Source organism: Lithobates pipiens, unplaced genomic scaffold (genome assembly GCF_037356315.1).
Source record: "Lithobates pipiens isolate NorthernLeopardFrog02 unplaced genomic scaffold, aLitPip1_a1.2 Scaffold_23, whole genome shotgun sequence".
In the NCBI taxonomy this organism is placed as follows: Eukaryota; Metazoa; Chordata; class Amphibia; order Anura; family Ranidae; genus Lithobates; species Lithobates pipiens.
Window position 1 is genome coordinate 273477202 of NW_027507785.1, and position 27601 is coordinate 273504802.

The following is a 27601-nucleotide window of genomic DNA, read 5'->3' on the forward strand; positions in this document are numbered from 1 at the left end:
ATGTAACTATGCAATAAAATCCATGGCGGGGGGGGGGGGGGGTCAGCTTTAAAGCTCAACTCCAGGAAACTTGAAAACTCTCCTTTGCAGTAGGACTTCACCCACACTGCAAGGGCTAATTGCTTGTTTAGGGTGCACAGAAAAGAAAATTTACTGACTCGATCCTCCAATCCTCCACCCTGCTAGACTGGTCCCCACAGTGTCTTCTCCCCCATGCTTTGGCAACCTAAGGGCCTGATGTCATCAAGACCAATAAAAACACTGGGTACAAGGATGCTGAGGGACAGTCCACTGCTGAAGCATCGGGGAGCTAAGGACTGGGTTAGTAAAACTGTTTTTAGGGCTTGTTTACACTTGCAATTTTGGGGTTTGTTAACTTTTTACTGACACCCACAGCAAATCGCATTAACACAGTGAGATTGCTATGTGATCCGATGAAATGCTGGAAACACAGCAAATCCTGTGCAATTCCCGCATCACTGAGCCTAAACGAGCCTTACTTCCCCAAGAATAAATAAGCAGTTAAAGTATTACTGAACCCAGGACCCTGCATTCACTATATCTGGTCTCCCACAGTACACAGAACATGGAAATACAATTATTTTAGTAAATATAAACCACTAAATACCTTTTCTCATCAGCAGTATATTGAAGTCTTGTGACTTCCATCAGTGTCTGGTTAAAGCTTGCAGGAAGTGTTTTCATTCTACTCTGACTGTCCTATTAGGCTGCAGGGCCGCTGGCCCACCGTCTGGATATGTCTGGACAGTGCTGATTGGCCCGGTGCTGATCACATGCACCTTCCCAAGAAAAAAGAAAAAAATACCCTCTAGCAATACACAGCAAACTAAACATGTGCAGAGCGTCCCCAAGGATCTGTTTTTGGGAGAAGGATTGGGGACTGTGGAAGAAGGGGAGGATCAGAGAAAACAGGATCAAACAGCCTTTTTACACAATGCGCAGGATTAACCCCTTAGGTTCCACAGTATAACCAGCATGCATTACTGCATATACAGACTGATTTTACTGCTGTGGGTTTAGTAACACTTTAACCACTTCAGCTCTGGAAGGTTTTACCCCCTTCATGACCAGAATATTTTTTCCGATATGGCACTGCATTAATTTAACTGTGAAATGCGCGGTCATGCGACATTGTCCACAAATCAAATTTATGTCCTTTTTTTTCCCACAAATAGAGCTTTCTTTTGGTGGTATTTGATCACCCCTGCGATTTTAATGTTTTGTGCTATAAACAAAAAAACCTGACAATTTTGCAAAAATTAACAGTATATTTTATTTTTTGCTATAAAACACATCAAATAAAAAATAAAAATCGAATTTCTTCAAATTTATTTAGACAAAAATGTATTCTACATATTTTTGTGCAAAAGTTATAGCTTCCAAAAACTACGGGGTATATGTATGGATTTTTTTTTTTTTTACTAGTAATGGCAGCAATCAGCGACTTATAGCAGGACTGTGATATTGTGGGGAACAAATCAGACACCTAACTGACACTTTTTTTGTGAACCGGTGACACCAATACAGTGATCAGTGCTAAAAATATGCACTGTCACTGTACTAATGACACTGGCAGGGTAGGGGTCAACATCAGGGGCGATCAAGGGGTTAAATGCAAGGCCAACATGTTTTTCTGTGTTCTGTGTGCGGTGTTTTTACTAAGCAATGTGATGTTTTTTTCTATCTGCTTTGGAGGAAGAACAAAAAAAAAACAGCACATTCCTGCTGTCAGGAGAGAGGCCTGTGTTTGTTTACCTACACAGGGCTCTCTTCAGTAATGTCCAGAGCTGATTGTCGGGTGCCAGCGATCAATCAGGGCCGGTACCTGCTAAATAGTTTGTGCTGCAGCCAATCGCATCACAGCCGGGAGAGCAGGGGCGTGCGAGCGCGCTCCCTAGGCTGGCGCGCGGATCACGTACTGCACAGGAAAGCCGTTTTGCTGCCGTATATGTACGGTATATGGTCGGCAAGTGGTTGTAAAGGCACAAGTTTTTTTTTTATTTCATAGGAATGCATGAAGGTAAAAAAAAAAACTTTTGTGCAGCAGAACCCCACTAATACTTACCTGAGCCCCCTCTCAATCCAGTGATGTCCATGAGAGGGACTGCCACTTCTGACTGTCAATCACAGCCAGTGAGACAATCAGGAGACGGAGGGGACAGGTCCATGTGTGAATAGACACACAGAGCTGCGGGCATTCAGCAAGGGGGAGGGGCCAGAAGTACCAGCGTGGGACCCAAAAAGAGAAGGATCCAGGCTGCTCTGTGCAAAAACACCTCACAGAGCAGGTAAGTATACTACGTTTGTTATTTTAAATACAGTGCTGGCTGGTGGTATAATTTTTGGGGGTGACAAACAATCCACCCCCCTGGGGCGGTTGGGTGACATGCACTCCCCTCAACCCCCCCCCCCCCCCCGGTCGGCTGTCAGTCCCCAGCCCTGCACCTACCCCATCTAGGTTGTGGGCAGCACTTCTTCCAGCCGTCTTCTCCTCCTCCTGATGCTTCACAGCGACTTCCCATGCGTCTCCTCCCTCCTTCTCCTCGATGGCCAATAGGATCACTTTTCCTCTCTGCTATTCGGGTGATGGGTCTCAGGACCCGCTTCCTGATTGGCGGGGAGGAGACAGGAAGACCATTAATTTTCTATTGTCACACAACTGAGTGGGCTCGGGCGCAGTGCTCTGCCTCCGAGTCCACCCTTTTTCCCTTTTTTAAAGCCTATTAGAGCCTCCAGCTCTAATCACGTGCTTCTAAAAAAACAAACAAACATTGGAATCCATGAGTCTGGCACCCCGCATGTATATCAGGGTGCTAGACGCATAGATTAGGGGGGTAGTGCCCCATGCGTCCTGAAATACGGACCACCACTGTTTAATAATAAATAAAAAACACAACTTTAATATTCATTTAACCTATGGGTGTTTAAACTGTTTTCCTGCAGCTGCTGCGGAACTACAAGTCCCATCATGCCTCTTCCTTGGGGAGTCATGCTTGTAATGGTCAGCCGCTTGCAATGCCTCATGGGACTTGTAGTTCCGCAACAGCTGGAGGAAAACAGGTTGCGCACCCATGCTTTACAGCACTGCAAGGAAGAATGTTCAGCTTTCTTGGAGCTGGGTATTAAATAGTTACATTACATGTAGCAATGATAAATAAATAGTATGGCTATACAAGGGGTAATAACAAGGCAACAAGTGACAAGAGAATTACAAGTGGTGTGCTAGACATCATAAAATTCATCTAAATATTTTTCTGAGTCTAATAACTAGCAAGAAAATCAGACTTTAAACGTGCTTTTAATCCTTAGAGCTATAGGTGGAGGATTTCCTCAGCCCAAGGTCCTGCAGCCCCCTGCTATGCAGTGTAGATTTGTTTTCTGGGGGTCAGTGTTCTAATCCTCCTGACAACTACACCCCCCCCCCCCCCCCCATTGTATCTTTTTGTCCACTAGGGGGCCATGCTAGACTGAGCACAGCTGAGGGCTGGAGAAGGAGAAGGAATATGCCAGCGCTAGCTCTGTGCACTCTAATAGACCCCAGTAGCAGGCACAGCTCCGGGTGCACAGTGTTCTAGAGGCAGTCTGAGCCCACCAAGCCGGCAATACAGGCACAGCCAAGGGCTGCCAGAGGAGCTGGACTGTCCCCAGCAGAGGACAGGGACTGGAGCCTCCTTATTCTGCAGGATTGTGCTGAACAAGCTGAATATTCTTCTATCACAATCAGCGCTCTTCCCATCCCGGAGAAGACCTTCCAGCCCGGTGAGTTCTCTACTTCTTCTCCATCTGCATGTCTTTCAGCACCTTGGACAGCGCACAGCGCGATCAGCACCCTGGACAGTGCTCGCTCCTATTACCGGCACAGTCCCCAATTACCGCATGTACTGTACATACAAGGCAACGTGCGGTCCAGGGATAGCCGCCTATTCCTCCTAAGCCTAGCCGTCTTATAAAGAGATGCCTTGCACTTTAAAAATGCATTTTAAACTTATAGAAGGGGGACTGTGCTGTACTGGCATTGCTGAAAGGTGGCTGCTTCAGAGAGCATTGAAAGCAATATTAAATGCAAAATCAAAAATGTAATAAGTTGCAATATACCAGTTCTTAGATGAGATGGCTGCATTCGTTTCCTTTTTTTTTTCCTCCCCTTTATTTGTACTTGGTGATCCAGTCTGTAAGTCAATTATTTTGCAACTTCCTTTAACAGACTAAAAGTGGCAGTTAGAGAGGGTTGAGACAAACCAATATCCACTGGCAGGGGTGCTTAATGCTTATCATGGTCAGCTATTATTCATTTATGTGAAACTGTTATTGGAAAAGGAAAAAAAAAAAAAAGCAAAAACAAGTTGCTGTAACTGCATAATAAGAATTAGGCAGGGCTTGTCCACACTTAGCTAAATCAGTTAGGGCTTGTTCACACTTAACTACATTTTTAATGCTTAACAAATGCTCTTATAGCGTTAGTATGGGCGTTAGACTCACTTTAATGAGCGTTAGTATGGGCATTAGACTCACGTTAATGAGCGTTAGTATGGGCATTAGACTCACGTTAATGAGTGTTAGTATGGGCGTTAGACTCGCTATCTTTAGTATGGGCATTAGACTCACATTAATGAGCTTTAGTATGGGCGTTAGACTGGCGTTTTACAAGCGTTATTGATGAGTTAAAAATGCTCCCCAAATGCTCTTGAAAGGAAGGCATTGATAGGCTTCAAATGCCTCCTGACTCGACATGGGGCTTCAATTTTGAAGCGACAAAACACTTATACCCTGTACACACGGTCGGATCTTGTTGTCGGAAAATCCGATCGTGTGTGGGCTCCATCTGAGTTTTTCCGTCTGAATTTCCGACACACAAAGTTTGAGAGCAGGATCTAAAATTTTCTGACAACAAAATCCGATCGTTTAAATTAAAATCGTGTGTAGACCATTCCGACGGACAAATTGCCATGCATGCTCAGAATAAATTACGAGACAAAAGCTATTGACTACTGGCCCGTTTATAGTCCCGTGGTACAAGTTCTACGTCACCGCGTTCTGAACGATCGGATTTTCCGACAACTTTGTGCGACAGTGTGTATGCAAGACAAGTTTGTGCCAAAATCTGTCTGAAAAAATCTGAGGGATTATGTTGTCGGAATATCCGACCGTGTATACAGGGCATAACACTTCATGTTTTCATAGTGTAAACAGCACCGTGTGCTGTCCATTGTATCATTTACATTGGCATTTGAGGGGCATTTTTTAGCTCCTCTCAAACACCTGCTTTTAATGCCAGTGTGAACTTAGCCTTATGCTTAATATGTTAATAAAGTTCATCCGAAAGGGCATCTGCTAGTGCATCTAACACTGTCTAAAGGTGTCTGTTGCATCTCCATCCAAAGTGAATTCATTTATGTGAAACTTTTATGGAAAAGGAAAAAACTGTTTCTGTAACTGCTTATAGAGTGTTAGGCTGGAGTATGGCTTTAATTTGTTTGTCAAGTCCATCCAAGGCTAGGTTCACATTTATGCAACCTGCGGGTAAAAAGCACATTTAGTTCAATAGGCTGCCCTATACGTAGAAACGCAGGGAAAGAAATCCCTTTTTTTTTTCAAATTGCTCTGCACTGAATTACATCACCATATGACTTGACATGCATAAATTATCCACATTTGCTGATGTATGGGGGTGCCGTTAAGAAATAATGACACCCTGTGTGTCTACCAAACAGCAGCTCATTTTGCTTGTGGGTCGGGAACGCATGCGACTTTGGTAGCATTCCCAACCCCCACGGGTTTTAACCTAGCCTAAACCAGTAAGTAAATTATTTTTCAACTTCCTTTAACAGACCAAAAGTGGCAGTTAAAGGATTGAGACAAACCATTTACCACTGACAGGGATGCTCACAATGGTCAGCTTTTATTCATTTATCAAACATGTAAAAACATTGTTTCTGTAACTGCTGACTTTAATTTGCTAGTCAAGTCCATCTACGGCCAGGTTCACCCTTGTGCAACCTGTGGGCAAGAAGCCCATTAATTTCAATGGGTACCCTATATGAAGAAATGCAGGGAAATAAGTCTTTTTTTTTCTTTTTAAATGTGCTGCACTGTGTTGCATAGTACCGTAGCACCATGCAGCGTGGCAGGCAAAAATGATCCACGCTGCTGATGCATGCAGGTGCCATTAAGAAATAATGGCATCCTTTGTGTCCCGTATCTATTAAACAGCAGCATGTTTTGCTTCTGGGTCAGGAATGCGTGCAGCTTTGTTAGCGTTCCTAACCGCCACAAGTTTGAACCTAGCCTAAATCTGAGGGTTTCTCAACTAAGGTTCTTCCAGAGGTTGCTAGGGGTTCCTTGAGCAATAAACAATGTTGCCTCTCAGATAAGGTCCCAGTGACACCATTCATCTTCTGAGCTAATTGTAAAGGGGGTAATTCTTTCCGATGACCCCAAGTGTAAGGAACATTCTTCCCAATGTGTAGGAAACGCTTGCGTCTTTGGTAGCATTCCCAACCTACACAAGTTTTACCACCGCCTAAAACTGCTAGTGCAGGGTTTCTCAACTAATGTTCCTCCAGAGGTTGCTAAGGGTTCCTCAAGCAAAGAACAATTTCTGCCTCTCAGATAAGGTCCCACTGACACCACTGATCTTGTTATCCATCTGTAAGGGGGTAATTCTTTCCAATGACAAGTGTAAGGAACATTCTTACTACTGACCATCACACTAATGTGTCATGAGTTGTAGATATAGTCATTTTTAGCAGGGGTTCTCTAAGACCAGAAAGTTATTGCAAGGGTTCCTTTGTGTTGAAAAGGTTGACAAAGGCTGTGCGCTAGTGCCTACACCACTACCCTCACCCCAAATTTCACATGCTGCTGTCCAAAGGTGTCTCCTTAACTCCCCAATCCAGAGTCAAGGAAGTATTTTACTGCCCACATCACAAGATAAAAATAAAGGAACAAAAACCTTAAAAAAAAAAGAAAAAGAATGCAGCCAACACATTTAAGGATTGGTAAACTGCATTAAAATACAGTTTTGCTTTTGGGTTTAATACCACTTTATTCTGTCTACCTGGCTGTTACACCTATATAGTGATGGCCGAACGGTTCGCCCGGCGGTCGTTTCGCGGCGAATTTCCGACATTCGCGGTCCGCACGTTCGAACGCCTTTTTCCGTCGTTCGCCGCGGCGGACTTACGTGTTTAATGTATACAAGAACTTTAACCTTTGGTGACACGTTTATCATGTGATACAGGACAGCCAATTGAGACATGACAGCACATGGACACTTGTACATTCCCCCTAACCTATAAATACACCCGATCCGGTGGCCATTTTACATTCTTTCTTCTGTTACGATAGGGACAGGTTCCTGTGTGGAGTAGGGAGAGATAAACCACTAGCTATTTGGTACACAAAAGTTCTTTTCAGGACTGGTATAGGTGTTAGGTGTTGATAGGTTTGCTGTGCTGCTGATTCTTGCAGCAGCCTGAGTGTCTTTTGTTAGTTTAGAGAAAGGGAAAGGACGGTGTATGCTACAGGGACAGCCAGATTAGTCTTTCATCATCATCATCATCATCATCATCATTAGCTGTTACTATCAAGGTCCACAAAAGAGCTGTTCCAGTAACCACTAATCGTTCTCTTTTTTTGCCAATTTGTATAGGGACAGGAAGGAAGCAGTGTTGTCAGGCAGTGAGGGTAATTTTAAAGACTTGCTGTTATTATTAGTTCCACAAAGGTTCTTTTCAGGACTGGTATCAGTGGTACAGTAATAGGCTTGTACATGTATAATATTCTTTCTTCCAAATATAGAAAGGATATTATACTTGACTGCTGCCCTTCTGCTGCAGTCTGCTAAACATTCACAACTCACTTGTTCCACAAAAGTTCTTATAAGGACTGGTAACTTGGTATAGGGTGCTACGGTACATAGGCTTGAGTGCGGTACAGTCTGCTGTTCTGTAAGGACCGCTATCGGTCCACAATAGATAGGGTTGACGTGCACCACTGCTGACCGCTGCCCTATACTGCAGCAGTCCTTCAGCGGTATAGGGACTGACGTACAGTCTGCTAATCACTAACACACAACCTGCTTGTTCCACAAAAGTTCTTATAAGGACTGGTAACTTGGTATAGGGTGCTACGGTACATAGGCTTGAGTGCGGTACAGTCTGCTGTTCTGTAAGGACCGCTATCGGTCCACAATAGATAGGGTTGACGTGCACCACTGCTGACCGCTGCCCTATACTGCAGCAGTCCTTCAGCGGTATAGGGACTGACGTACAGTCTGCTAAACACTAATACACAACCTGCTTGGTCCACAAAAGTTCTTATAAGGACTGGTAACTTGGTATAGGGTGCTACGGTACATAGGCTTGAGTGCGGTACAGTCTGCTGTTCTGTAAGGACCGCTATCGGTCCACAATAGATAGGGTTGACGTGCACCACTGCTGACCGCTCACCTATACTGCAGCAGTCCTTCAGCGGTATAGGGACTGACGTACAGTCTGCTAATCACTAACACACAACCTGCTTGTTCCACAAAAGTTCTTATAAGGACTGGTAACTTGGTATAGGGTGCTACGGTACATAGGCTTGAGTGCGGTACAGTCTGCTGTTCTGTAAGGACCGCTATCGGTCCACAATAGATAGGGTTGACGTGCACCACTGCTGACCGCTGCCCTATACTGCAGCAGTCCTTCAGCGGTATAGGGACTGACGTACAGTCTGCTAATCACTAACACACAACCTGCTTGTTCCACAAAAGTTCTTATAAGGACTGGTAACTTGGTATAGGGTGCTACGGTACATAGGCTTGAGTGCGGTACAGTCTGCTGTTCTGTAAGGACCGCTATCGGTCCACAATAGATAGGGTTGACGTGCACCACTGCTGACCGCTGCCCTATACTGCAGCAGTCCTTCAGCGGTATAGGGACTGACGTACAGTCTGCTAAACACTAATACACAACCTGCTTGGTCCACAAAAGTTCTTATAAGGACTGGTAACTTGGTATAGGGTGCTACGGTACATAGGCTTGAGTGCGGTACAGTCTGCTGTTCTGTAAGGACCGCTATCGGTCCACAATAGATAGGGTTGACGTGCACCACTGCTGACCGCTGCCCTATACTGCAGCAGTCCTTCAGCGGTATAGGGACTGACGTACAGTCTGCTAAACACTAATACACAACCTGCTTGGTCCACAAAAGTTCTTATAAGGACTGGTAACTTGGTATAGGGTGCTACGGTACATAGGCTTGAGTGCGGTACAGTCTGCTGTTCTGTAAGGACCGCTATCGGTCCACAATAGATAGGGTTGACGTGCACCACTGCTGACCGCTGCCCTATACTGCAGCAGTCCTTCATCGGTATAGGGACTAAGAGTTTTGTCACAGGGTCATTTAAAAAATGACAGGCAGAGGAAGAGGCAGGCCCTTCCGCAGGGGTGGTAGGGGTAGGGCAGGAGCAACAGGCTTGAGCCAAAGTGGGAAGTTGCAGAAGGTGCGTTCAATTACTTTAAAGGATGCACCAGACTTGGTTGAGTGGCTCGCTCAGCCTTACTCTTCTGCACCCTCCTCATCCTCTCGATCTGCACCCTCTTCTTCACTCTCTGCTATGTGCACCCCCAAAGACACTACCACCAACAACACGACCACCACCACCACCACCACATACCTTCCGCTTGAGTCACTGGAATTATTTTCCGATCCATATCAAGAGGACATTTCTGATGCGCAGCCACTCTTGGTATTGGATCAGGAAGAGGAGGTAGCAACAAGCGCTACTCAGCAGTCTGACGCCAGTACCCAGATCAGCCCAAGGAGGAGGTTGGTCCCCGGTGTTGCTGCCTACTCCGAGATCTCTACTTATAGCGGTGGGGAAGGTGACGTTGATGATGACGTGTCTAGTGATGTCACGTGGGTGCCCACAAGAGAGGAAGAGGAGGGGAGTTCAGAGGGAGATATGGACCAGCAGATAGGGAGGAGAAGCAGCAATGACTTACATTGCACAGCAGGGACAAAGCAGACTGCAAATGTATCAGGAGCGAGTCATCGACCATGTACGGTCACATCTGGCGCTCCCAGGACACCGGCACATGGCTCCGCAGTGTGGGCTTTTTTTAACGTGTCCGCTGCTGACAATAGCGTTGCCATCTGCAATCTTTGCAGTCAACGCGTTAGTCGCGGTAAGCCCAATACTCACCTAGGGACGACCGCCTTAAGAAGGCACATGAGCAGCCATCACCGAGCCCAGTGGGAGCAACGGAACACACAAAGCCACACTGCAGGCTCTCACCGTCCAGCCTCGTCTTCTACTTCTCCTTCTCCTCTCTCCTCACAATTGTCCTCCACTCCACCTTCCATCACGCCAAGCTCACATTTTTCTGCAAAAAGGCAGGCTTCCGTGGGCCTAATGTTTGAGCGTAAAAAAATGATGACGCCGGATAACCCTCTTGCCCAACGGTTGGCGGCTGGCTTGTCAGAACTCATAGCCCGCCAACTACTGCCATATAAACTGGTGGACTCGGAGGCCTTTCGCAAATTTGTGGCCATTGGAACACCACAATGGAAGGTCCCAGGAAGGAAGTATTTCTCAGAGAAGGGCATCCCAGAGCTATATGGCCATGTTCAGCGGCAAGTGAATGTATCTCTGGCACACAGTGTCGGTGCCAAGATACATCTGACCACAGACACGTGGTCTAGCAAACACGGGCAGGGAAGGTATATCAGTTTTACTGCCCACTGGGTGAACCTTCTGACGGCCGTCAAGCATGTAACCCGTGGCACCCGTGTAGATTTGGTTTTACCGCCACGGATTGCATGCAGGCCTGACTCTTCTTCTCCTCCTCCTACTCCATCCTCCTCCCTCTCCTCCTCAGCTGCCTCCTCCTTTTCCGCTGCTAGCGTCTCTTCCACTGCACCGCCCAAGCTCCCCAGAACCTATTCCACATGCCAGGTGAGACGTTGCCATGCCGTGCTGCGTCTGTTGTGCCTGGAAGCAAAGAGCCACACTGGCCCGGCACTCCTTTCAGCTTTGCGTTCACAGGCAGATGAGTGGCTAACACCGCTCAATTTGACAGTTGGTAAAGTGGTGTGTGACAACGGTGCCAATCTGCTTAGCGCATTGAAACAGGGCAAAATCACGCACGTGCCGTGCATGGCACACGTCTTAAACTTGGTCGTGCAGCGATTCCTTGTCAAATACCCTGGGGTCCAGGACATCTTGCGGCAGGCAAGGAAAATCTCGGCCCATTTCAGAAGATCTTACACGGCCATGGCTCGCCTTGCTGACATTCAGCGGCGACACCATCTGCCGGTCAGACGTCTTATTTGCGATTGCCCGACGCGATGGAACTCAACCTTCTATATGCTTGATAGGCTGCTCCAGCAGAAACGTGCAGTTAACGTCTACCTGTATGAACTCTGCGAAAGAAACGGTTCTGGGGAGCTGGGTTTTTTTTCACCGCGCCAGTGGCTGCTCATGCGCGACACATGCAGACTTCTGCGGCCATTTGAGGAGATCACCAAACTGGTCAGTCGCAGCCATGGCGCCATCAGTGACATGGTACCTTATGCCTTCTTTCTGGAGCGTGCATTGCGTCGTGTCATTGATCAGGCTGTGGAGGAGCAGGAGCGGGAAGATGAGGAAGTCGCAATGCTGGATGAATTCCCAGGGGGGGCTACTCTATCTGAGACAAGTCAACAACAGGAGTCTGATGAGGAGTCAGAGGAGGATGGTGCCGGGGCGGATGAGCAGGAGCAAGAAGAGCATGCTTTAAACCTTTCTGGGATCCCTGTTGTGCGAGGATGGGGAGAGGAGAATGAAGAGGACGACATTATCCTGGATGATGAGCAGGAGCCAGGCCACCACACCGCTTCCACTTTAGTGCAAATGGGGGCCTTCATGCTCCAGTGTTTTAATAGGGACCCCCGTATAAAAAGCATGAGGGTCAAGGACCAGTACTGGGTGGCAACGTACTTAGACCCCCGGTACAAACACAAAATGGCGGAAATGTTACCGCCGTCGCAGAGGGCTGTCAGAATGCAGCACTTCCAGGCCTTGCTTCGAGAAATGCTGCATTCTGCTTTTGCGTGCGCTGGCAGAGGAGCAATTCCCACTCCCAGAGAAGGATTTGCGGGTACCAATCCAACAGCGCCTGCAAGAAGAGGCCGGTTTGAAGATGTGTTGGTGACTTCGGATATGAGGTCATTCTTTCAGCCGACCCATCGACAGGTGTCATCCGGATCCAGCATCAGGGAACGCCTAGACCGTCAGGTGTCCGACTACATTGGGTTAACGGCCGATGTGGACGCTCTGAGGAGTGATGAACCCCTAGACTACTGGGTGGGCAGGCTTGACCTCTGGCCAGAGCTTGCCCAATTTGCAATCGAACTGTTGGCTTGCCCCTCATCCAGTGTCCTGTCCGAAAGGACGTTCAGCGCAGCAGGGGGGATTGTGACCGATAAGCGTACTCGCCTAGCTCACCACAGTGTTAACTACCTCACATTTCTAAAAATGAATGAGGCATGGATCTCGGAGGAATTCAACACATGTGACCAGTAGACCATGTATATGTCTATAAACTATTTTTTTAATCAAGCACACAGACCTTCTTAATTCATTTGGCTCACTTCCTTGACCCAAAAAAGCACACCGTACTATATGCCCCTACCCTCCTCTTTGAAGAGGTTGAGCGGTGTCATATTTCTACTGGGGCTGCTTATGATATCCCTGTGCTGTGCTGACTTCCTCCTGGGGGTTCTTATTATGAAGGGATCACACTATCCCTGTGCTGTGCTGACTTCCTCCTGGGGGTTCTTATTATGAGGGGATCACACCATCCCTGTGCTGTGCTGACTTCCTCCTGGGGCTGCTTACGGTGCTGCTGTCAGTGCTGTATGTCACGGTGCTGCTGTCAGCGCTGTATGTCACGGTGCTGCTGTCAGCGCTGTATGTCACGGTGCTGCTGTCAGCGCTGTATGTCACGGTGCTGCTGTCAGCGCTGTATGTCACGGTGCTGCTGTCAGCGCTGTATGTCACGGTGCTGCTGTCAGCGCTGTATGTCACGGTGCTGCTGTCAGCGCTGTATGTCACGGTGCTGCTGTCAGCGCTGTATGTCACGGTGCTGCTGTCAGCGCTGTATGTCACGGTGCTGCTGTCAGCGCTGTATGTCACGGTGCTGCTGTCAGTGCTCTGTATTACGGTGCTGCTGTCAGATGCCTCTATCACGGTGCATGTGTCATTCCGGTATGTCACGCTGCTGGTGATCATCTCCTGCACCCTCTTCTTTGCCTACCCTGGTCCCTGACCTTCCCTCTCCTCCATTGCCTTCATTAGCTCCATAGTCCTGAATTGTTAGAACAATTTCCCAAATAAAATAAAAATGCTTGTAGTTATCGATCCCAAATTCACCTCATACATGTATTATGTCATTGTCCAGATGGTGGGACTACGTTTTACCCCCTAATAATTACCACGTGGCCGCAAATTCGACATGAAGGTTTGCAAAGTTCGCCTCCCATTGAAGTCAATGGGGCCCGCGGCGAACGTTCGGTTTCGCGAACGTTTGGGTCCGTTCGCATTTCGCGTTCGCGAAACGTCCCGTCGGAAGTTCGTCCATCACTACACCTATAATAGGTTGAAGAAAAATGGAATTGTGCTAACTCTAGCTGGCTGTTATTCTTTTGATTGATCGTGCTTACGAGTCTGTCCCCTATGGTATCAGTGGAAGGGTTGTACGTTTCTTCTAACCAATGAAGGATTTCTGAAAGTTTGGTAATTATTCGCCAGTCTCTTTTTTTTTTGCCTCTGTAACTCCAAACATTAATACAAGCAAATGCTCTGTGCTTAAGTTTCTGTCTGCTTTCCGGCTATATGAGGGGAGGAAAAATAGAAAGCAATTTAATACAGAGATAGCTTGCAGCAGCAGTTGAAGCAGTGTTTAATATTGATCCAGGCTTCTGCAAAATGCTATTCTGATAGAGAGGATGAAAAGCCTGCTCTTCACAGTGTGCCTTTTTCATATTTATATATTTTCATAGTGAGTTGCCTTAGTCCCTTACTCAGTGGATGAAATGATTTCTGGAGCACCATTGAGTTCCTTCAGCAAATCACTCCAAAGTCCCTCTCCAGCTTCTTGTACCAACGCAGAATAACTCAATCACGGCAAAGTTCAGCCTTTCAGGTCTAGCATTAATAAACACACACACGCGCCATGAGCATAGATCATCGGGTCAGGTGCTAGACTCTCATCTGTAATATGAGGAGAAGATAGCATTGGAGACCAGCAAATAGAGCCATGGTTCATTTTTGGACAAATCTAAAAATAATTGGGTCTAATACCTTTTGCTGTAGACTATTTTATTGAATTATACTTTCAATTAATTGGTGTATCTTTACTTTATTTTGCTGTTATCTGAAAAACTTTCCATAAGAACACAACTGAAAACTGCTAATGTTCAAAAAGATTTAGCTGTGTTGTTTATTGCAGCCTTTCTCAGCCAGGGTTCCATGGAACCCTAAGGTTCCTCCAGAGGTTGCTAGGGGTTCTTTCAACACTGAGCAGCTTGAACAAAAATGTAACCACTGAGAAAAATATACTTTTTAGTTATCTGTAAGGGGGATTCTTCCTAATGGCCAAGAATGTATGGAGTATTCTTCCTACCAACCATCACACTAATGTACCATGAGCTGTAGATATAGCAGTTATTTACAAGGGATCCCTGAGCATGGGACATTATTTCAATGGTTCCTGTGTGTTAAAATTGTTGAAAAAGGCTGATTTAATGTTTTTAGCCATTTCAGGCTGATGTAGGCTCACCAGAGGCTGCCCACATTTTTCGATGGAATTACTTTGCAGGAGTCAGCTGTGTAAGAAGATGTTTCTTACCACAACAGGCTTATCGTAATTGTCCTCAGTTCCTATATGTTCCAAAATCTCTATATTACAGAGAAGCTCCAGTCTGTAAAAAAGAAAAAAAAAAAGAAAAGTCAGCAGCTACAAATTGTGCTGATTTTTCATATAAGGACACTTACCTGTCCAGTGATCCTGTGATGTCGGCACCCTCAGCAGATATGTCAAATGGCTTCGGGTGCAGTCTCACTTTGCTTTCTGAATGGTACTGCTGTCTTCTGGGACCTGAAGGCAGTGGGGGGGGGGGGGGGTGAGGAGGTTCCAGAAATGTTGTAGATTGCTGATCAGCAATCTTATCCAGAAGTGTGTACCTGTCGAATCCAGGTACCTGCTCCCCCCCAAGTGCTAGATTTGGCAGTGGAGGGTGGAAGGGTACAAACAAGATGACTAATTGGTAGTTATTGCTTATTTTGCAAACCAAGTTGCAATTGAGATTTACAGGCAAACTGTAGGTCCTTTTTCTTTTATACCCAATATGTTTTATGACACTTATGACTACTGTAAATGCACTATGAACACCTGCATGCATGTACATTATTGTAATAGAATTAGTGCTGCACACATATCCACAATACATTGCATCAGGTGTTCTTACACCTAAGCTTCCAGGCATAGTGCAATGTAAATCTTAAAGCTGAAGTTTAGCTAAAAAAAAAAGAAAATCCTTACAGCTTCAGTCACATCACTCACCTCTAATGAAGTATGTATCAGAGATCGCAGTGAAATCAATGAAAGAACTTCGCTCAGTGGAGGAGGAAGGAAGTGGTGTGTTCCCATTGGATCATCTGTACTGTGGTTCTACCTGATAACCTGAAGTTTTTAATCACTGCAAGTTCAGAAACAGGAAGAGAACAGGGCATCCCTGCAGCGAAGATTTCTTGAGAATCTAGCTGCCTTCACAATATGGGATATTACAGGTAAGAGATGTGGCAAAAGCTGTTTTTTTGTTTTGTTTTTTAATGCTAAACTTCAGTTGTAAAGGTAATATAAAAAGGTATATTGTCCCCTGAGGAAGATAAGGCAATCTCCTTGTATCGACACGCGTTGGGTAAAGGGGACAGGACAGACAGCTAGGCAGCGTATCTGCCGAAGATAAGCGATCAGCATACCACCCAGTTAACGGCCGGCATATCTCGCTGTTTCACGCTGTTATAGAGTGGCGCTCTGACGCCCCATGGTAATGTGAGAACCCTGTGTGGGATTTTTAATGTGTTTGCAATAAACATTCTTTATAAACTACACTATGAATTCCTCCTCTCTCTATTGATATATTGAGGCACAAGAGGGACCCCACTGGTACACTGAGGTATATGTGAAGTCCACCTAGGATTCCGGAGATACAGCTGAACTATTTTTAGGTTCTAAAGCGTGTATTGATCTAGCCTAAACAGTGGGGTCACACGCTCTAAGGTGAGGGGCTAATACCTATTGGGGACACCGGAGTGTGAACACAACACTTTAATATTGATTTTGATTGTACAACATCCACTGAATCGCATGAAGGATTTTGCAGCACTCGTGGACTGGAATTGTGAAATTTGCACAGCGCACTTTAGCACTTTTTATACATTTTCACATGCTTAATATATGTATGAACTTTTAGATTGATGTTTTATATTTATGTGCACTTTTTTTTATTATAAGGATGTTATGATAATTTTCACGAGTGCACTTTATTTGCAGCGTTGCATGTATATGGTAGCACTATTGTCACTTTATTGTGGATGATTTATAGTTTTTTTGAAAATTTTATTTATAGCAGTGCACGGATATTGAAGCACTATTGTCACGTTATTTTTGAAAGTTTAATTGTGATAGCGCAGTGTACTACAGTATATTTGAACTAATTTTGCACGACTCATGAGACATGTATAACGTTAGCAGGTGATTCAAAATTCGGAACAGTGTCTGTTAACCCTATAGAGGTACATAGTGGTGGCTCACAGGACATTGCATTATTTATAAAATAATAAATTATAAGATAACTCTCTAATAACTCTCTACTATGGGAAACACTTTTCTTTTTAAACTTTCACAGAGAAACAGTGTTTAGGATCTTAGCAGAAAGCCACACGTATCTGTTAGTTAAAAGAGAAGTATGGGGTTATGTTTTTTTTAAGAATCATACTTAGGTGGATGCAGCATCAGTCTGATGCTGCTTCTGTCCCTCGCCGGCTCGAACACTGAGAACTGACCGTTCAAACACAGCTGATCGCTCAGTTCTCAGGGCTCCCTAAGCATGGAGCTGGTAACTGTCAGTCACCGGCTCTCTGCTCTGCCCCCCACCCGCGCTTAATGGAGAGGGGGTGGGAGAGGCCGGCTCAGGTTCTCAACGACTAGCTGAGATGCTGAGCCTGGTGCTGGTCCAGGCATGTAGGTGAATCCCAACTTCATTGTCCTGATCTTGCCCAAGCCTTGACCAGCTCTGTGATGTTAGCAGACAGAGGACTTCAGCCCGCTAAAACGGGGTCACAGGAGTACAGAACTGCACTCCTGTGATCCACAAGAGGAGTACAGCCAAATGAGCTATGGCTTCTCCTTTAATGAGATCATATAAAATGTGGACTGTCATAGAATCAATCAGTGTTCACATGCATGGCATGAATTACATACATAGCAAAATCCTTCTAATTTTACACCAGATCTAAGTGAAGCATCTGGTTTTGGTCCTGAATGGAACTGCAATCTAGAAATTATAGGACTATATAAAATAATAAGAAAGTATGTTATAACAGCTATAAGAAAGATGCACCAACACACGGAAACCAATCAGAATGAATCTTAAACTGATCTGACTACAATAAACTAAAACCTGTTTGGTTGCCATGGGTTACCGCACACAGCGATCATATCTTATTCTGCTATATTAAATATACTGCGCTCCATATTGGGAATTACGCAGATAGTTAAACATAACAGGAGTAATATTCTCCCCTATAAATATTATTGGAACTAAGCAAATATTTCTTATGTGTTTTCATGCTTGGCATAACAGGATAATGTTCTTCTCAGCCATCATTTAGACTTCATGCCACCACTGGATGGGATCATCAAGTAACATATATTATTTCTAGTATAAACTGGTTTAAAGAAGGGGCGGGGGGTGCAGTCAGTAGCAGCTGAATGCTCATTTCTGATATAAATATTTAGCAGCAGTAATGGGAAGCGAGTCGCAGTAGCATATATTATACCCTGTCCCCTTGGAACTTATAGTTTACATAAGTAGCAATTTAGCAAACTCTGGAATTATAGCTCTGTTTCAGCAACTGGGGGCATCTACAGCTACCACGTACGATATTAAAACATAAAATGCCGCTTGTCAGTCTTGAAACCTTCCACTTAATCTATAAAAATTGATATAATGGATCAATTAATCTAAAAAATGAATCACGAGATGGGAAATGCTTAACCTTTTGTCAGCTGATGAGCCGTAATTTAACATAAAAGTGGTGGACATTTATTTAAACTTTAGAAGTATAGTGCTGAACTTCATTTTACAGTCATATATATATATATATATATAAACATTCCTCCCTGGGTGCGTACTGCACAAAACATTAATGCTATACGGTGCACCATCCAGCCATAGCAGCTGTAAACTTCTCATAGAGCTTTATGGCTGCCGGCAACAGGGCTGAATGGTCCACCTGGCAGCAGGGCTCAATGATGCCAAAGCCTCATTCACCAGGGCTAAACATTCAGGCTTTAAACCAGGGGTCTCAAACTGGTGGCCCTCCAGCTGTTGCAAAACTACAAGTCCCATGAGGCAATGCAAGACTGACAGTTACAAACATGACTCCCACAGGCAGAGGCATGATGGGACTTGTAGTTTAGCAACAGCTGGAGGGCCACCAGTTTGCGACCCCTGCTTTAAAGTGATATTAAAGGAAGATTTTTGGTTTTAAATAACAAACATTTCATACTTACCTGCTCTGTGCAGTGATTTTGCACAGCGCAGCCCCTATCCTCCTCTTCTCCGGTGCTCCTGGCCCCTCCCTCTTGCCGATTGACCCCATAGCAAGCAGCTTGCTGCGGGGGCACATGAGCAGGCTAGCTCCCGAGCCAATGCTGTGTGACCATTATAAACATACATACAAAACGTGGCTCTGCCCCACCCTTGCTCTCTCCTCATTGGCTCACTGGCTATGATTGACTATCATTGCTGTCTCAGCCAATGAGGAGGAAGAGAACCAGGAGAGCCGCTGCTCTTGTGCACATCGCTGGATTGGGATGGAGCTCAGGTAATTATTAGGGGGGCTGCTGCACACAGAATGCATCAATGTAAAAAACTTTCAACCTTTGCAACCAATTTAATTAGCCGAATTAGAAGCTAAGTGCATTTCTGGCAGATTCTGGCAAAACAGGTATTTAAAAAAAAATGCACTTGCAGAGCCTTTAAAGGGATAACACATTGGGAAATGTGCTGCATGTGTGTTTTTTCCCTGCTATACTGTTACTGTTGTTCAGTATATGAATGAATGAATATATATATATATATATATATATATATATATATATATATATATATATATATATATATATATATATATATATTTCAGTATATGAGTATATATTTACATTTACATTAATGGCTGTGTGTTGAGTTATTTTGCGGGGGCAGCAAATTTACACTGTTATACAAGCTGTACACTCACTACTTTACATTGTAGCAAAGTGTAATTTCTTCAGTAACATGAAAAGATTCATAAAAATGTGAGGGTGTACTCACTTTTGTGAGATACTGAATGCCTAGTGTAAATTACCCTGTTTTCCCATGACCAAGGTGTCAGAGGTGGGGTCTATAGCTACTCATAGAAGTGAATGACTGTACACCCATATACTCGTGTGAGTGCCAGTGTTTCTGTGCATCAGCATTTACCTGCACATGCGTGTACATTGTATTTCTTGAATGCAAAATGTGCACAATTGCAAATAGGGTTGCCACCTCATCCCTTTAAACCTGAACACGTATTAATTACACAGGTTCTGTGGCTGATTAAGGTGGTAATTAAACTCACTTGGGGCCTTATCTGCATTAAATCCTCAGAACTTGTGTAATTATTATGCGGTGAGGTGCATAGGCATGTGCAGGGGTGTGCCAGGTGTGCCCGGGTACACCCTAATTACTGCTTGCAGTGCCAATTCTCTCAATTGTGTGGGCTTCCCCCCATGTTGTGCCCCCCCTCCCCACAGTGCCGCTGGCTTCCTTTCTCTCCCCCGGCTTCTGCGGGGGGCGGGGGGGTGTTTCAGAATGGAGAGTGGGGGAAGGTGCTGGTAAATATGTAATTTACCAGCCCCTTCCTTTTGAAATTGAACATACTCACTCACCATGTTCATCCTCATGCCCCGTACACATGGCCGGATTTTCCGATGGAAAATGTTTGATGGGAGCTTTTTGTTGGAAATTTCCGACCGTGTGTAGGACATTTTCCATCGGAATTTCTATCACATAAAATTTGAGATCTGGATCTCAAATTTTCCGACAACAAAATCCGTTATCGGAAATTCTGATCGTGTGTACACAATTCCGATGCACAAAGTTCCACGCATGCTCGGAATCAAGCAGAAGAGCCGCACTGGCTATTGAACTTCATTTTTCTCTGCTCATCGTATGTGTTGTACGTCACCGCATTCTTGAAGTTCGCAATTTCCGACCAACTGTGTGTGACCGTGTGTATGCAAGACAAGTTTGAGCCAACATCTGTCTGAAAAAATCCATGGATTTTGTTGTCGGAATGTCCGAACGTGTGTACGCGGCATAACTGTGTAAACCATGTTTACTATGCTTCGGTTTGTGAATGAACAGGAAGCCCCTCAACACAGAGCACTTCCCATTCATTCACTGCCCCGTGCAGCTGAGGCTGCAGAGAAAGACATTTGTGTTTGAGCTTTGGTCTGCGCTCCCTAATGCAATAAGCTGCGCACACTTATTGTGAGGTGGCAACCCTAATCAGAAAAGACATCATACAAGCATGTGGGGGTAAGCATGCACAGAAGCATTGGCATTCATATAAGTACAGGGGTATATAGACATTCACTTTTATGGCCAGCTATATACCCCAGAGGTGTGGGAAAATGCCTGGAATTTTACATTAGGCATATTTTATGCCTGTAGACAGCCATATGCATGAGGCCTTAAGCCTCATACACACGATCGGACTTTGTGCAAACTTTCCAGTGGATTTTTGTACAAAGGGCGTTGGCCATAAGCTTGTGTTGCAGACACATGATTGGACTTTTTAGGCAACAAACACGAACGTAGTGACGTTTCAACTTCAAAAGAGGATGTTCAATTCCTCCAGCGCCACCTTTGGTCAACTTCTGTATTGTTGTCTGATCTTTTGCATTGGTTCTGAGCATGCGTGTTTGTACTTTGTACAAAAGTCCGATGGTTTTCTGTACACACGATTGGACTTTGCTCTATCAGACTTATGTTGTCAAAAAGTTTGTCCGTTCGCACAGCCAACAAAAGTCAGATGAAAACCGAAAAAGTTTGTCTGACGGAGCGTACATGCGGTCGGATGTCGCCCCCAAAACAGCTAATTTGCATGTTTGTTGTCAAAAAGTCCGATCGTGTGTATGGGGCCTTTAGACTCCTTGAGATAACACAGGAAGTATGCACAGGACAGTTCTGAATTTCTGACGTGATAAACGGTTTTATTTTTTTGTTTTTATCGGTTTTTTTTTTGTTTTTTTTGTTTTTTGCACTTATCGAACATGTAAAACAAAATACTTTCATGAGTTTCTTTTTTTTTTTTTTTATAGCAGAAAAGCGGAAGGGAGCAAGCAAGAGAAGGTCATTGTTAAGGTTTATATACACTTTAATCCTACAGAGTTATCAGAATACAATATTTTTACAACAGTGGTTCTTTAATGAAAGTATTTACTGTAGGCAATGACTGCTTGGGCTGCATGGTGCCTTATTAAAGGTGAATTGTGCACCTCTCCTGAGCCTCTAATTCAAGAGTATCTCACTTGACTATAATGGGAACACAGCTAGTACCACACAAAGCAACAACGTCTTCACAGCATGCATTAGTATGGCTCCTATCCTGGTAAAACCAACATGCACTCACGTACTGCAAAGCAGATCATTATTTTGAGGCTGTAGGGAGTGGGGTTATTGTTACATCACAAACTGCTACAGACCTACAAACTTAACTGAACCTTCGAAATACATATATGGAATTATTATTTTTTTTGCTTCCTGAAGGATTGATAATTCTGTGCAATCTTTGTTGTGATTGGGGCTACTTTGCCAGACAGAGCAGCCTACGTCGGAAAATGCTAGTTGTAGGTCTGTTAGTCTATTTGGCTACAATATTTTCAAAAGGGTTGATTATCCTCCCTGGCGGTATGATTATGTCAGATTTTTGATGCTCAAAGCTGTACAATGTTTTGCATGGAAATTTGGCGTTTTTATATTGTAGGCCTGTAATTCTTAGCAATAACACATTTAAATCTGCCCAGTCTAGTAGACATCCTGGGTATGATAAAGTTTGAAACACAAAATCATAAATTAGAATATAATAAATAACCATAAATATACCAAATAATAATATAATAATAATAATATTTTTTTCAATAATGTAATCAAATCAAAAACACTGAAATTTGCTTGGTTGCAGAATTGTCGCTGTCATTACTTTCAGTGTCTGATGATAAATTTCCCCGCAAATCACTATCGCTCAATTCTGCAAGTGATTCTAATTTATTATTGCTGTTTTCTAGCTGGTGTAAAACCACTTTTGATGTAAAGGGACAGTATTAGTTGCTACGCACAATCTCCAGTTTCCAGATAGAAAGAACAGTATATATAATATATAACTACATGCAGGGCACTGGACAAAGCACTAGGGAAAAAAGCAATGTGAAATAATTACATACAGTAATGTAATCTGTAAGATTAGTGTACTGTATGTATTGTCTGTCTTTCAGTTTTTGAATTTGGCGCCGTGCTCTGTCACTGTGCGTCACAACGCTCGCAGGGAACAGAGCTCGGCACTGTGATTGATTGAGCTGAGACACGGGCCACACACACACAGCGGGGAGACATCGCAGGATCCTGGGGACTAGGTAAGTAACTTTGCCTGGATTCTGCAATGGGATCCCGAGTGTCTCTCGCGGTTACCGTTTTTGGTGCTGAAAATTCACCCTGAGCCACACTCGGGAATACCACCATGGAGCTTAAGGCTAGGTTTCCACTATTGCGGCCCCAAAGTCACGTGATTTACAGGGCACCTTTGCAATGCGATTTTTGATGCAATGTCATGCGACTGGCAAGAACCATGGGAGAACAAGTTGCACCGAAGTCAGAACAAAGTAGTACAAAAACATTTTTTGTAGCCACTGTGACTTGAGTTGCACCAATTAGAACAGGGGCCATTGAAATACATGGATTTTGACTTGTTATGTGACTTCACATGTGTCAAGCGCACAAAAACTTGCAGTAGTGTAACACAGAGCCTTACTAAAGAAAAATAGTTGTTCATTTGGGAAGTTGAACTTTGCATGGGAATTTTCTAGAGGTCGACCGATATGGGTTTTTCTCTGGCCGATGCCGATGCTGATATTTAGAAATCATGGCGGCCGATAGCTGATATATGATGCCGATTTTTTTGGGCCGATATGTTAGGCCGATTTTATTTTATTTATTTATTTTTTTCCTTTTTTGTTATTTTTTTTTTTTAATCCCCCTTGATCTAACACACCTTTCCCACTGGGGCGTTTTTCAGGCGCTTTTGGGCTAAAAATAGCGCCTGTAAAGTGCCTGCAAAATGGCTCCCCTGCAGTCTGTGTGAAAGACAGAGTGCTTTCACACTGAGGCGATGCGCTGGCAGGATCTTAAAAAAAAAAAAAGTCCTGCAAGCAGCACGTTTGGAGTGGTGTATACCGCTCCTCCACCACTCCTGCCCATTGATATGAATGGGCACCACTGCCGAAGCGCATGCAATGCGATTTGGCAGCAGTGCTTCATGGGCGCATTTAACCTCTTCCTTGGCTGCTAGCTGGGTTATATGTGCCCCACTAGCAGCCAAATAGCACCGCTAAAATGATGGTAAAGAGCCGCTAAAACTTGCGTTTTACCGTCAACGTCTGCCCGCTCCAGTGTGAAAGCAGTCTTCATAAGGCTGCTTTCACACTGGGGCGGGAGCGGCGTCGGCGGTAAAGTGCCGCTATTTTTAGCGGCGCTTTACCGTCGTTTTAGCGGCGGTCTGCGGGCGCTAGCGGGGTGGTTTTAACCCACGCTAGTGGCCGAAAAAGGGTTAAACCCGCCCGCAAAGCGCCGCTACAGCGGCGCTACAGCGGCGCTTTGCCGGCGGTATTGCCGCAGTGTCCCATTGATTTCAATGGGTAAGAGCGGTTTAGGAGCGGTGAATACACCGCTCCTTCACCGCTCCAAAGATGCGGCTAGCAGGACTTTTTTCACCGTCCTGCCAGCGCATCGCTCCAGTGTGAAAGCCCTCCGGCTTTCACACTGGAGTGAAAGGGGCCGGTTTTTTTCAGGCGCTACACAGGCGCTATTTTTAGCGCTGTAACGCCTGAATGCCGCCCCAGTGTGAAAGCAGCCTTAGTGATACAGAAAATTTCTTACATTTAAACATTTATTAAACAAAACAAACCTCCAATCAGTTTACTTGTATGTATGATTTAGATAAAAAAAAAAAAAAAACCTATATATTAAATAAAAACAGGTAGTCAAAACTTTTGGACGAAAAAAAAAAAAATGGGCTAACTTTACTGTTTTTATTTTATTTTTATTTTTTAAATAGTGTATTTTTTTCCTAAAAAAATGCATTTGAAAGACCTCTGTGCAAATGCCGTGTGACATAAAATATTGCAACAACCGCTATGTTATTCCCTAGGATCTCTGCTAAAAAAATATATATAATTTTTGGGGGGTCTAAGTGATTTTCTGGCAGAAAATACAGGATTTTTACTTGTAAGCAACAAGTGTCAGAAAAGATTTAGTCTTTAAATGGTTAAACTGAGAACTTCTACACAGAGATGACTTCATTCATTCAAGTGTAAACATTGTATCTTTCTGTTCTTTTCTTGGCAGCCTGCCCAGAGAGGAGGAAAGGGTTTCTATGAAGACTCAGGCAACTTACACTGACTTCTAGTACAGAAGTCATTTCTAAGTCCCACTGCAGTTCTAAATCGGCTTTTTTATTTAAAAAACGGCAAATATCGGCCGATATATCGGCCGGCCGATATATCGGTCGACCTCTAGAATTTTCCCCAGAGCTTAGGTAATGTGGTGAAATGTCACTTCGCATATGCAACAAAAATAGGGGAAACAGCATTTCTGCTTGCACATGATTGGATAATTGAAGTCAGCAGAGCTTCAGCTTATTCTGTAAGAAACGTCCTTTGCAAAGTGCAACTTTTTTTGCTAACATTGGACACACACTATACAATTTTCTGTAGATTTACCAAAACCATATAATAAGATGAGGTCAAACCTTAGGAGTTTCAATTTGTATGCAATCAGGCAGGATATGGTAAATCTAAAGGAAATCAGACAACAAAAGTTGTATAGTGTGTATGGGGTCTAATTGGACAGTTTATTTGCCTTTGATAAATCAACCCCAATGACCCAGAACAAGTAAACAGATTGTGAAAATCATAAAGAAAAGTCCTCCTCTGCACGATTGGTCCAGGCCAATGACACAAAAGGCCTGAATTACTAAAGCATATGTGTGTATGCTGTCACGTCAATGTGTCAGTGGAGTAGTTTGAACAACCCATCTGTTAAGCATACTTATGCCAATGTCACTAACAATGTAGTTTGCTGTGGGGTGCGTACTACTATTCAAACATATGCCAGCTAAGTGGTGGCATACCTATATTAAAAATAGGATTTTCAGTAATATTTTAGTGGTTATGTATTTACCATCTGTAAGCTGTTTTGCATTTACACTACTAAAATGTAAAATGCTATAGTTCATGCCGTATATGGGCAACAGTAGTACACATTCAGAAGTACAGGCTTTAACTAAGGTACACAGTGTGGGTTATTTACTAAAGGCAAATCCACTTTGCACTACAGGTGCAAACTACAAGTGCAAAGTGCACTTGAAATTGCACTGAAAGTGCCCTTGCAAGTAAAGTAAATCTGAGGGGGACATGCAAGGAAAATAAAAAACAGCATTTTAGCTTGCACATGATTGGATGATAAAATCAGCAGAGCTTTCGCTCATTTCAGATCTACCCCTTAGATTTACAGCGACTGCACTTCCAAATGCACTTTCAGTGAAATTTCAAGTGCACTTTGCACTTGTAGTTTGCACTTGTAGTGCAAGGTGGATTTGCCTTTCATAAGTAACCCCCAATGTGTTGTGCTGCTTGTCATCGGAGGTTTCAATTACAAATACCCATACCTATCTAGCTTATGTGCTCCGGTAGCATGGTGCAATAGTCTTTCAGACTTGTTATATTGTTTTTCACATGCTCATTTCATCTTAGTGGGCAATTCTGGTGTTTGCTTTGCAAAAAAGCATATATATATTTATGTATTTATATATATATATTTCAGCAAAAATGTCCCTTTACTCTCTAAGCAAATACCAAATTGTAGTAGAACTATGGCTTCCCATAAAAAAAAATCTTATGTTGAAAAGTCCAGTCGTGTGTATGCGAAGTCAAAAAAATATGTGTGGAGTCTACTAGTGAAGTCCACCTAATGCAGTTTCCTGTGATGGGGTGGCAACAATGCTGCTCTGCTGCTGAATTCAGAATAGAGTTGCCACTCTCATGTAGGCTTTGCCTGTTTGCACTACCATGGGGGAAGAAGATGTTGCAGGGGGTGTGGCTATCGACATTGTCACTGCTGACCCACAAGCCTGTAGTTTGTCAATCTGAACCTGGTCACACCTAGCCCTGATCACTACTTTCTGCTGCTGCCTCTGTTGATGAAACCTTTCCGCTGTGAGATGAAGTGTCTGGGGAGGTGGAGGGTGTGAGACATACACTCACTGGTCATTTTATTAGGTACACCTTGGTAGTACCGGGTTGGACCCCAGTTGTCTTCAGAACTGCCTTAATTCTTCATGGCATGGATTCAACAAGGTGTTGGAAACATTCCTCAGAGATTTGGTCCATATTGACATGATGGCATCACACAGTTGCTACAGATTTGTTGGCTGCACATTCAAGATACAAATCTCCCGTTCCAACACATTCCAAAGGTGCTCTATTGGACTGAGATCTGGTGACTGTGGAGGCCATTGGAGTACAGAGACCTCATTGTCATGTTCAAGAAACCAGTGGTGAGATGATTGGAGCTTTGTGACATGGTGCATTATCCTGCTGGAAGGAGCCATCAGAAGATGGGGACACTGTAGTCATAAAGGGATGGACATGGTCAGCTACAATACTCGGGTAGTCTGTGGTGTTTAAATGATGCTCATTTGGTACTAAGGGACACAAAGTGTGCTAAGAAAATATCCCCCACGCCATTACACCACCACCAGCCTGAACCACTGATACAAGGCAGGATTGATCCATGTTTTCATGTTGTTTAAGCCAAATTCTGACCCTACCATCTAAATGTCGCAGTTGAAATTCAAACTCAACAGACCAAGCAAAGTTTTTCCAATATTCTATTGTTCAGATTTGGTAAACCTGTGTGAATAGTAGCCTCAGTTTCCTGTTCTTAGCTGATAGTAGTGGCACCC

At 44.1% G+C, this 27601-nt stretch overlaps 1 protein-coding gene across 3 annotated transcripts in view; it reads left to right on the plus strand.

Annotated features, from left to right (window-relative positions):
* The first annotated feature begins 3511 nt into the window (after nucleotides 1-3511).
* Nucleotides 3512-27601, plus strand: part of TNR (tenascin R) — an 835808-nt gene continuing 811718 nt past the window's right edge. For all 3 annotated transcript variants that reach the window (XM_077453200.1, XM_077453202.1, XM_077453201.1), the window contains exon 1: nucleotides 3512-3780. The gene's annotated coding sequence lies outside the window, so the exon portion shown is untranslated. The remainder of the gene's footprint in view (nucleotides 3781-27601) is intronic.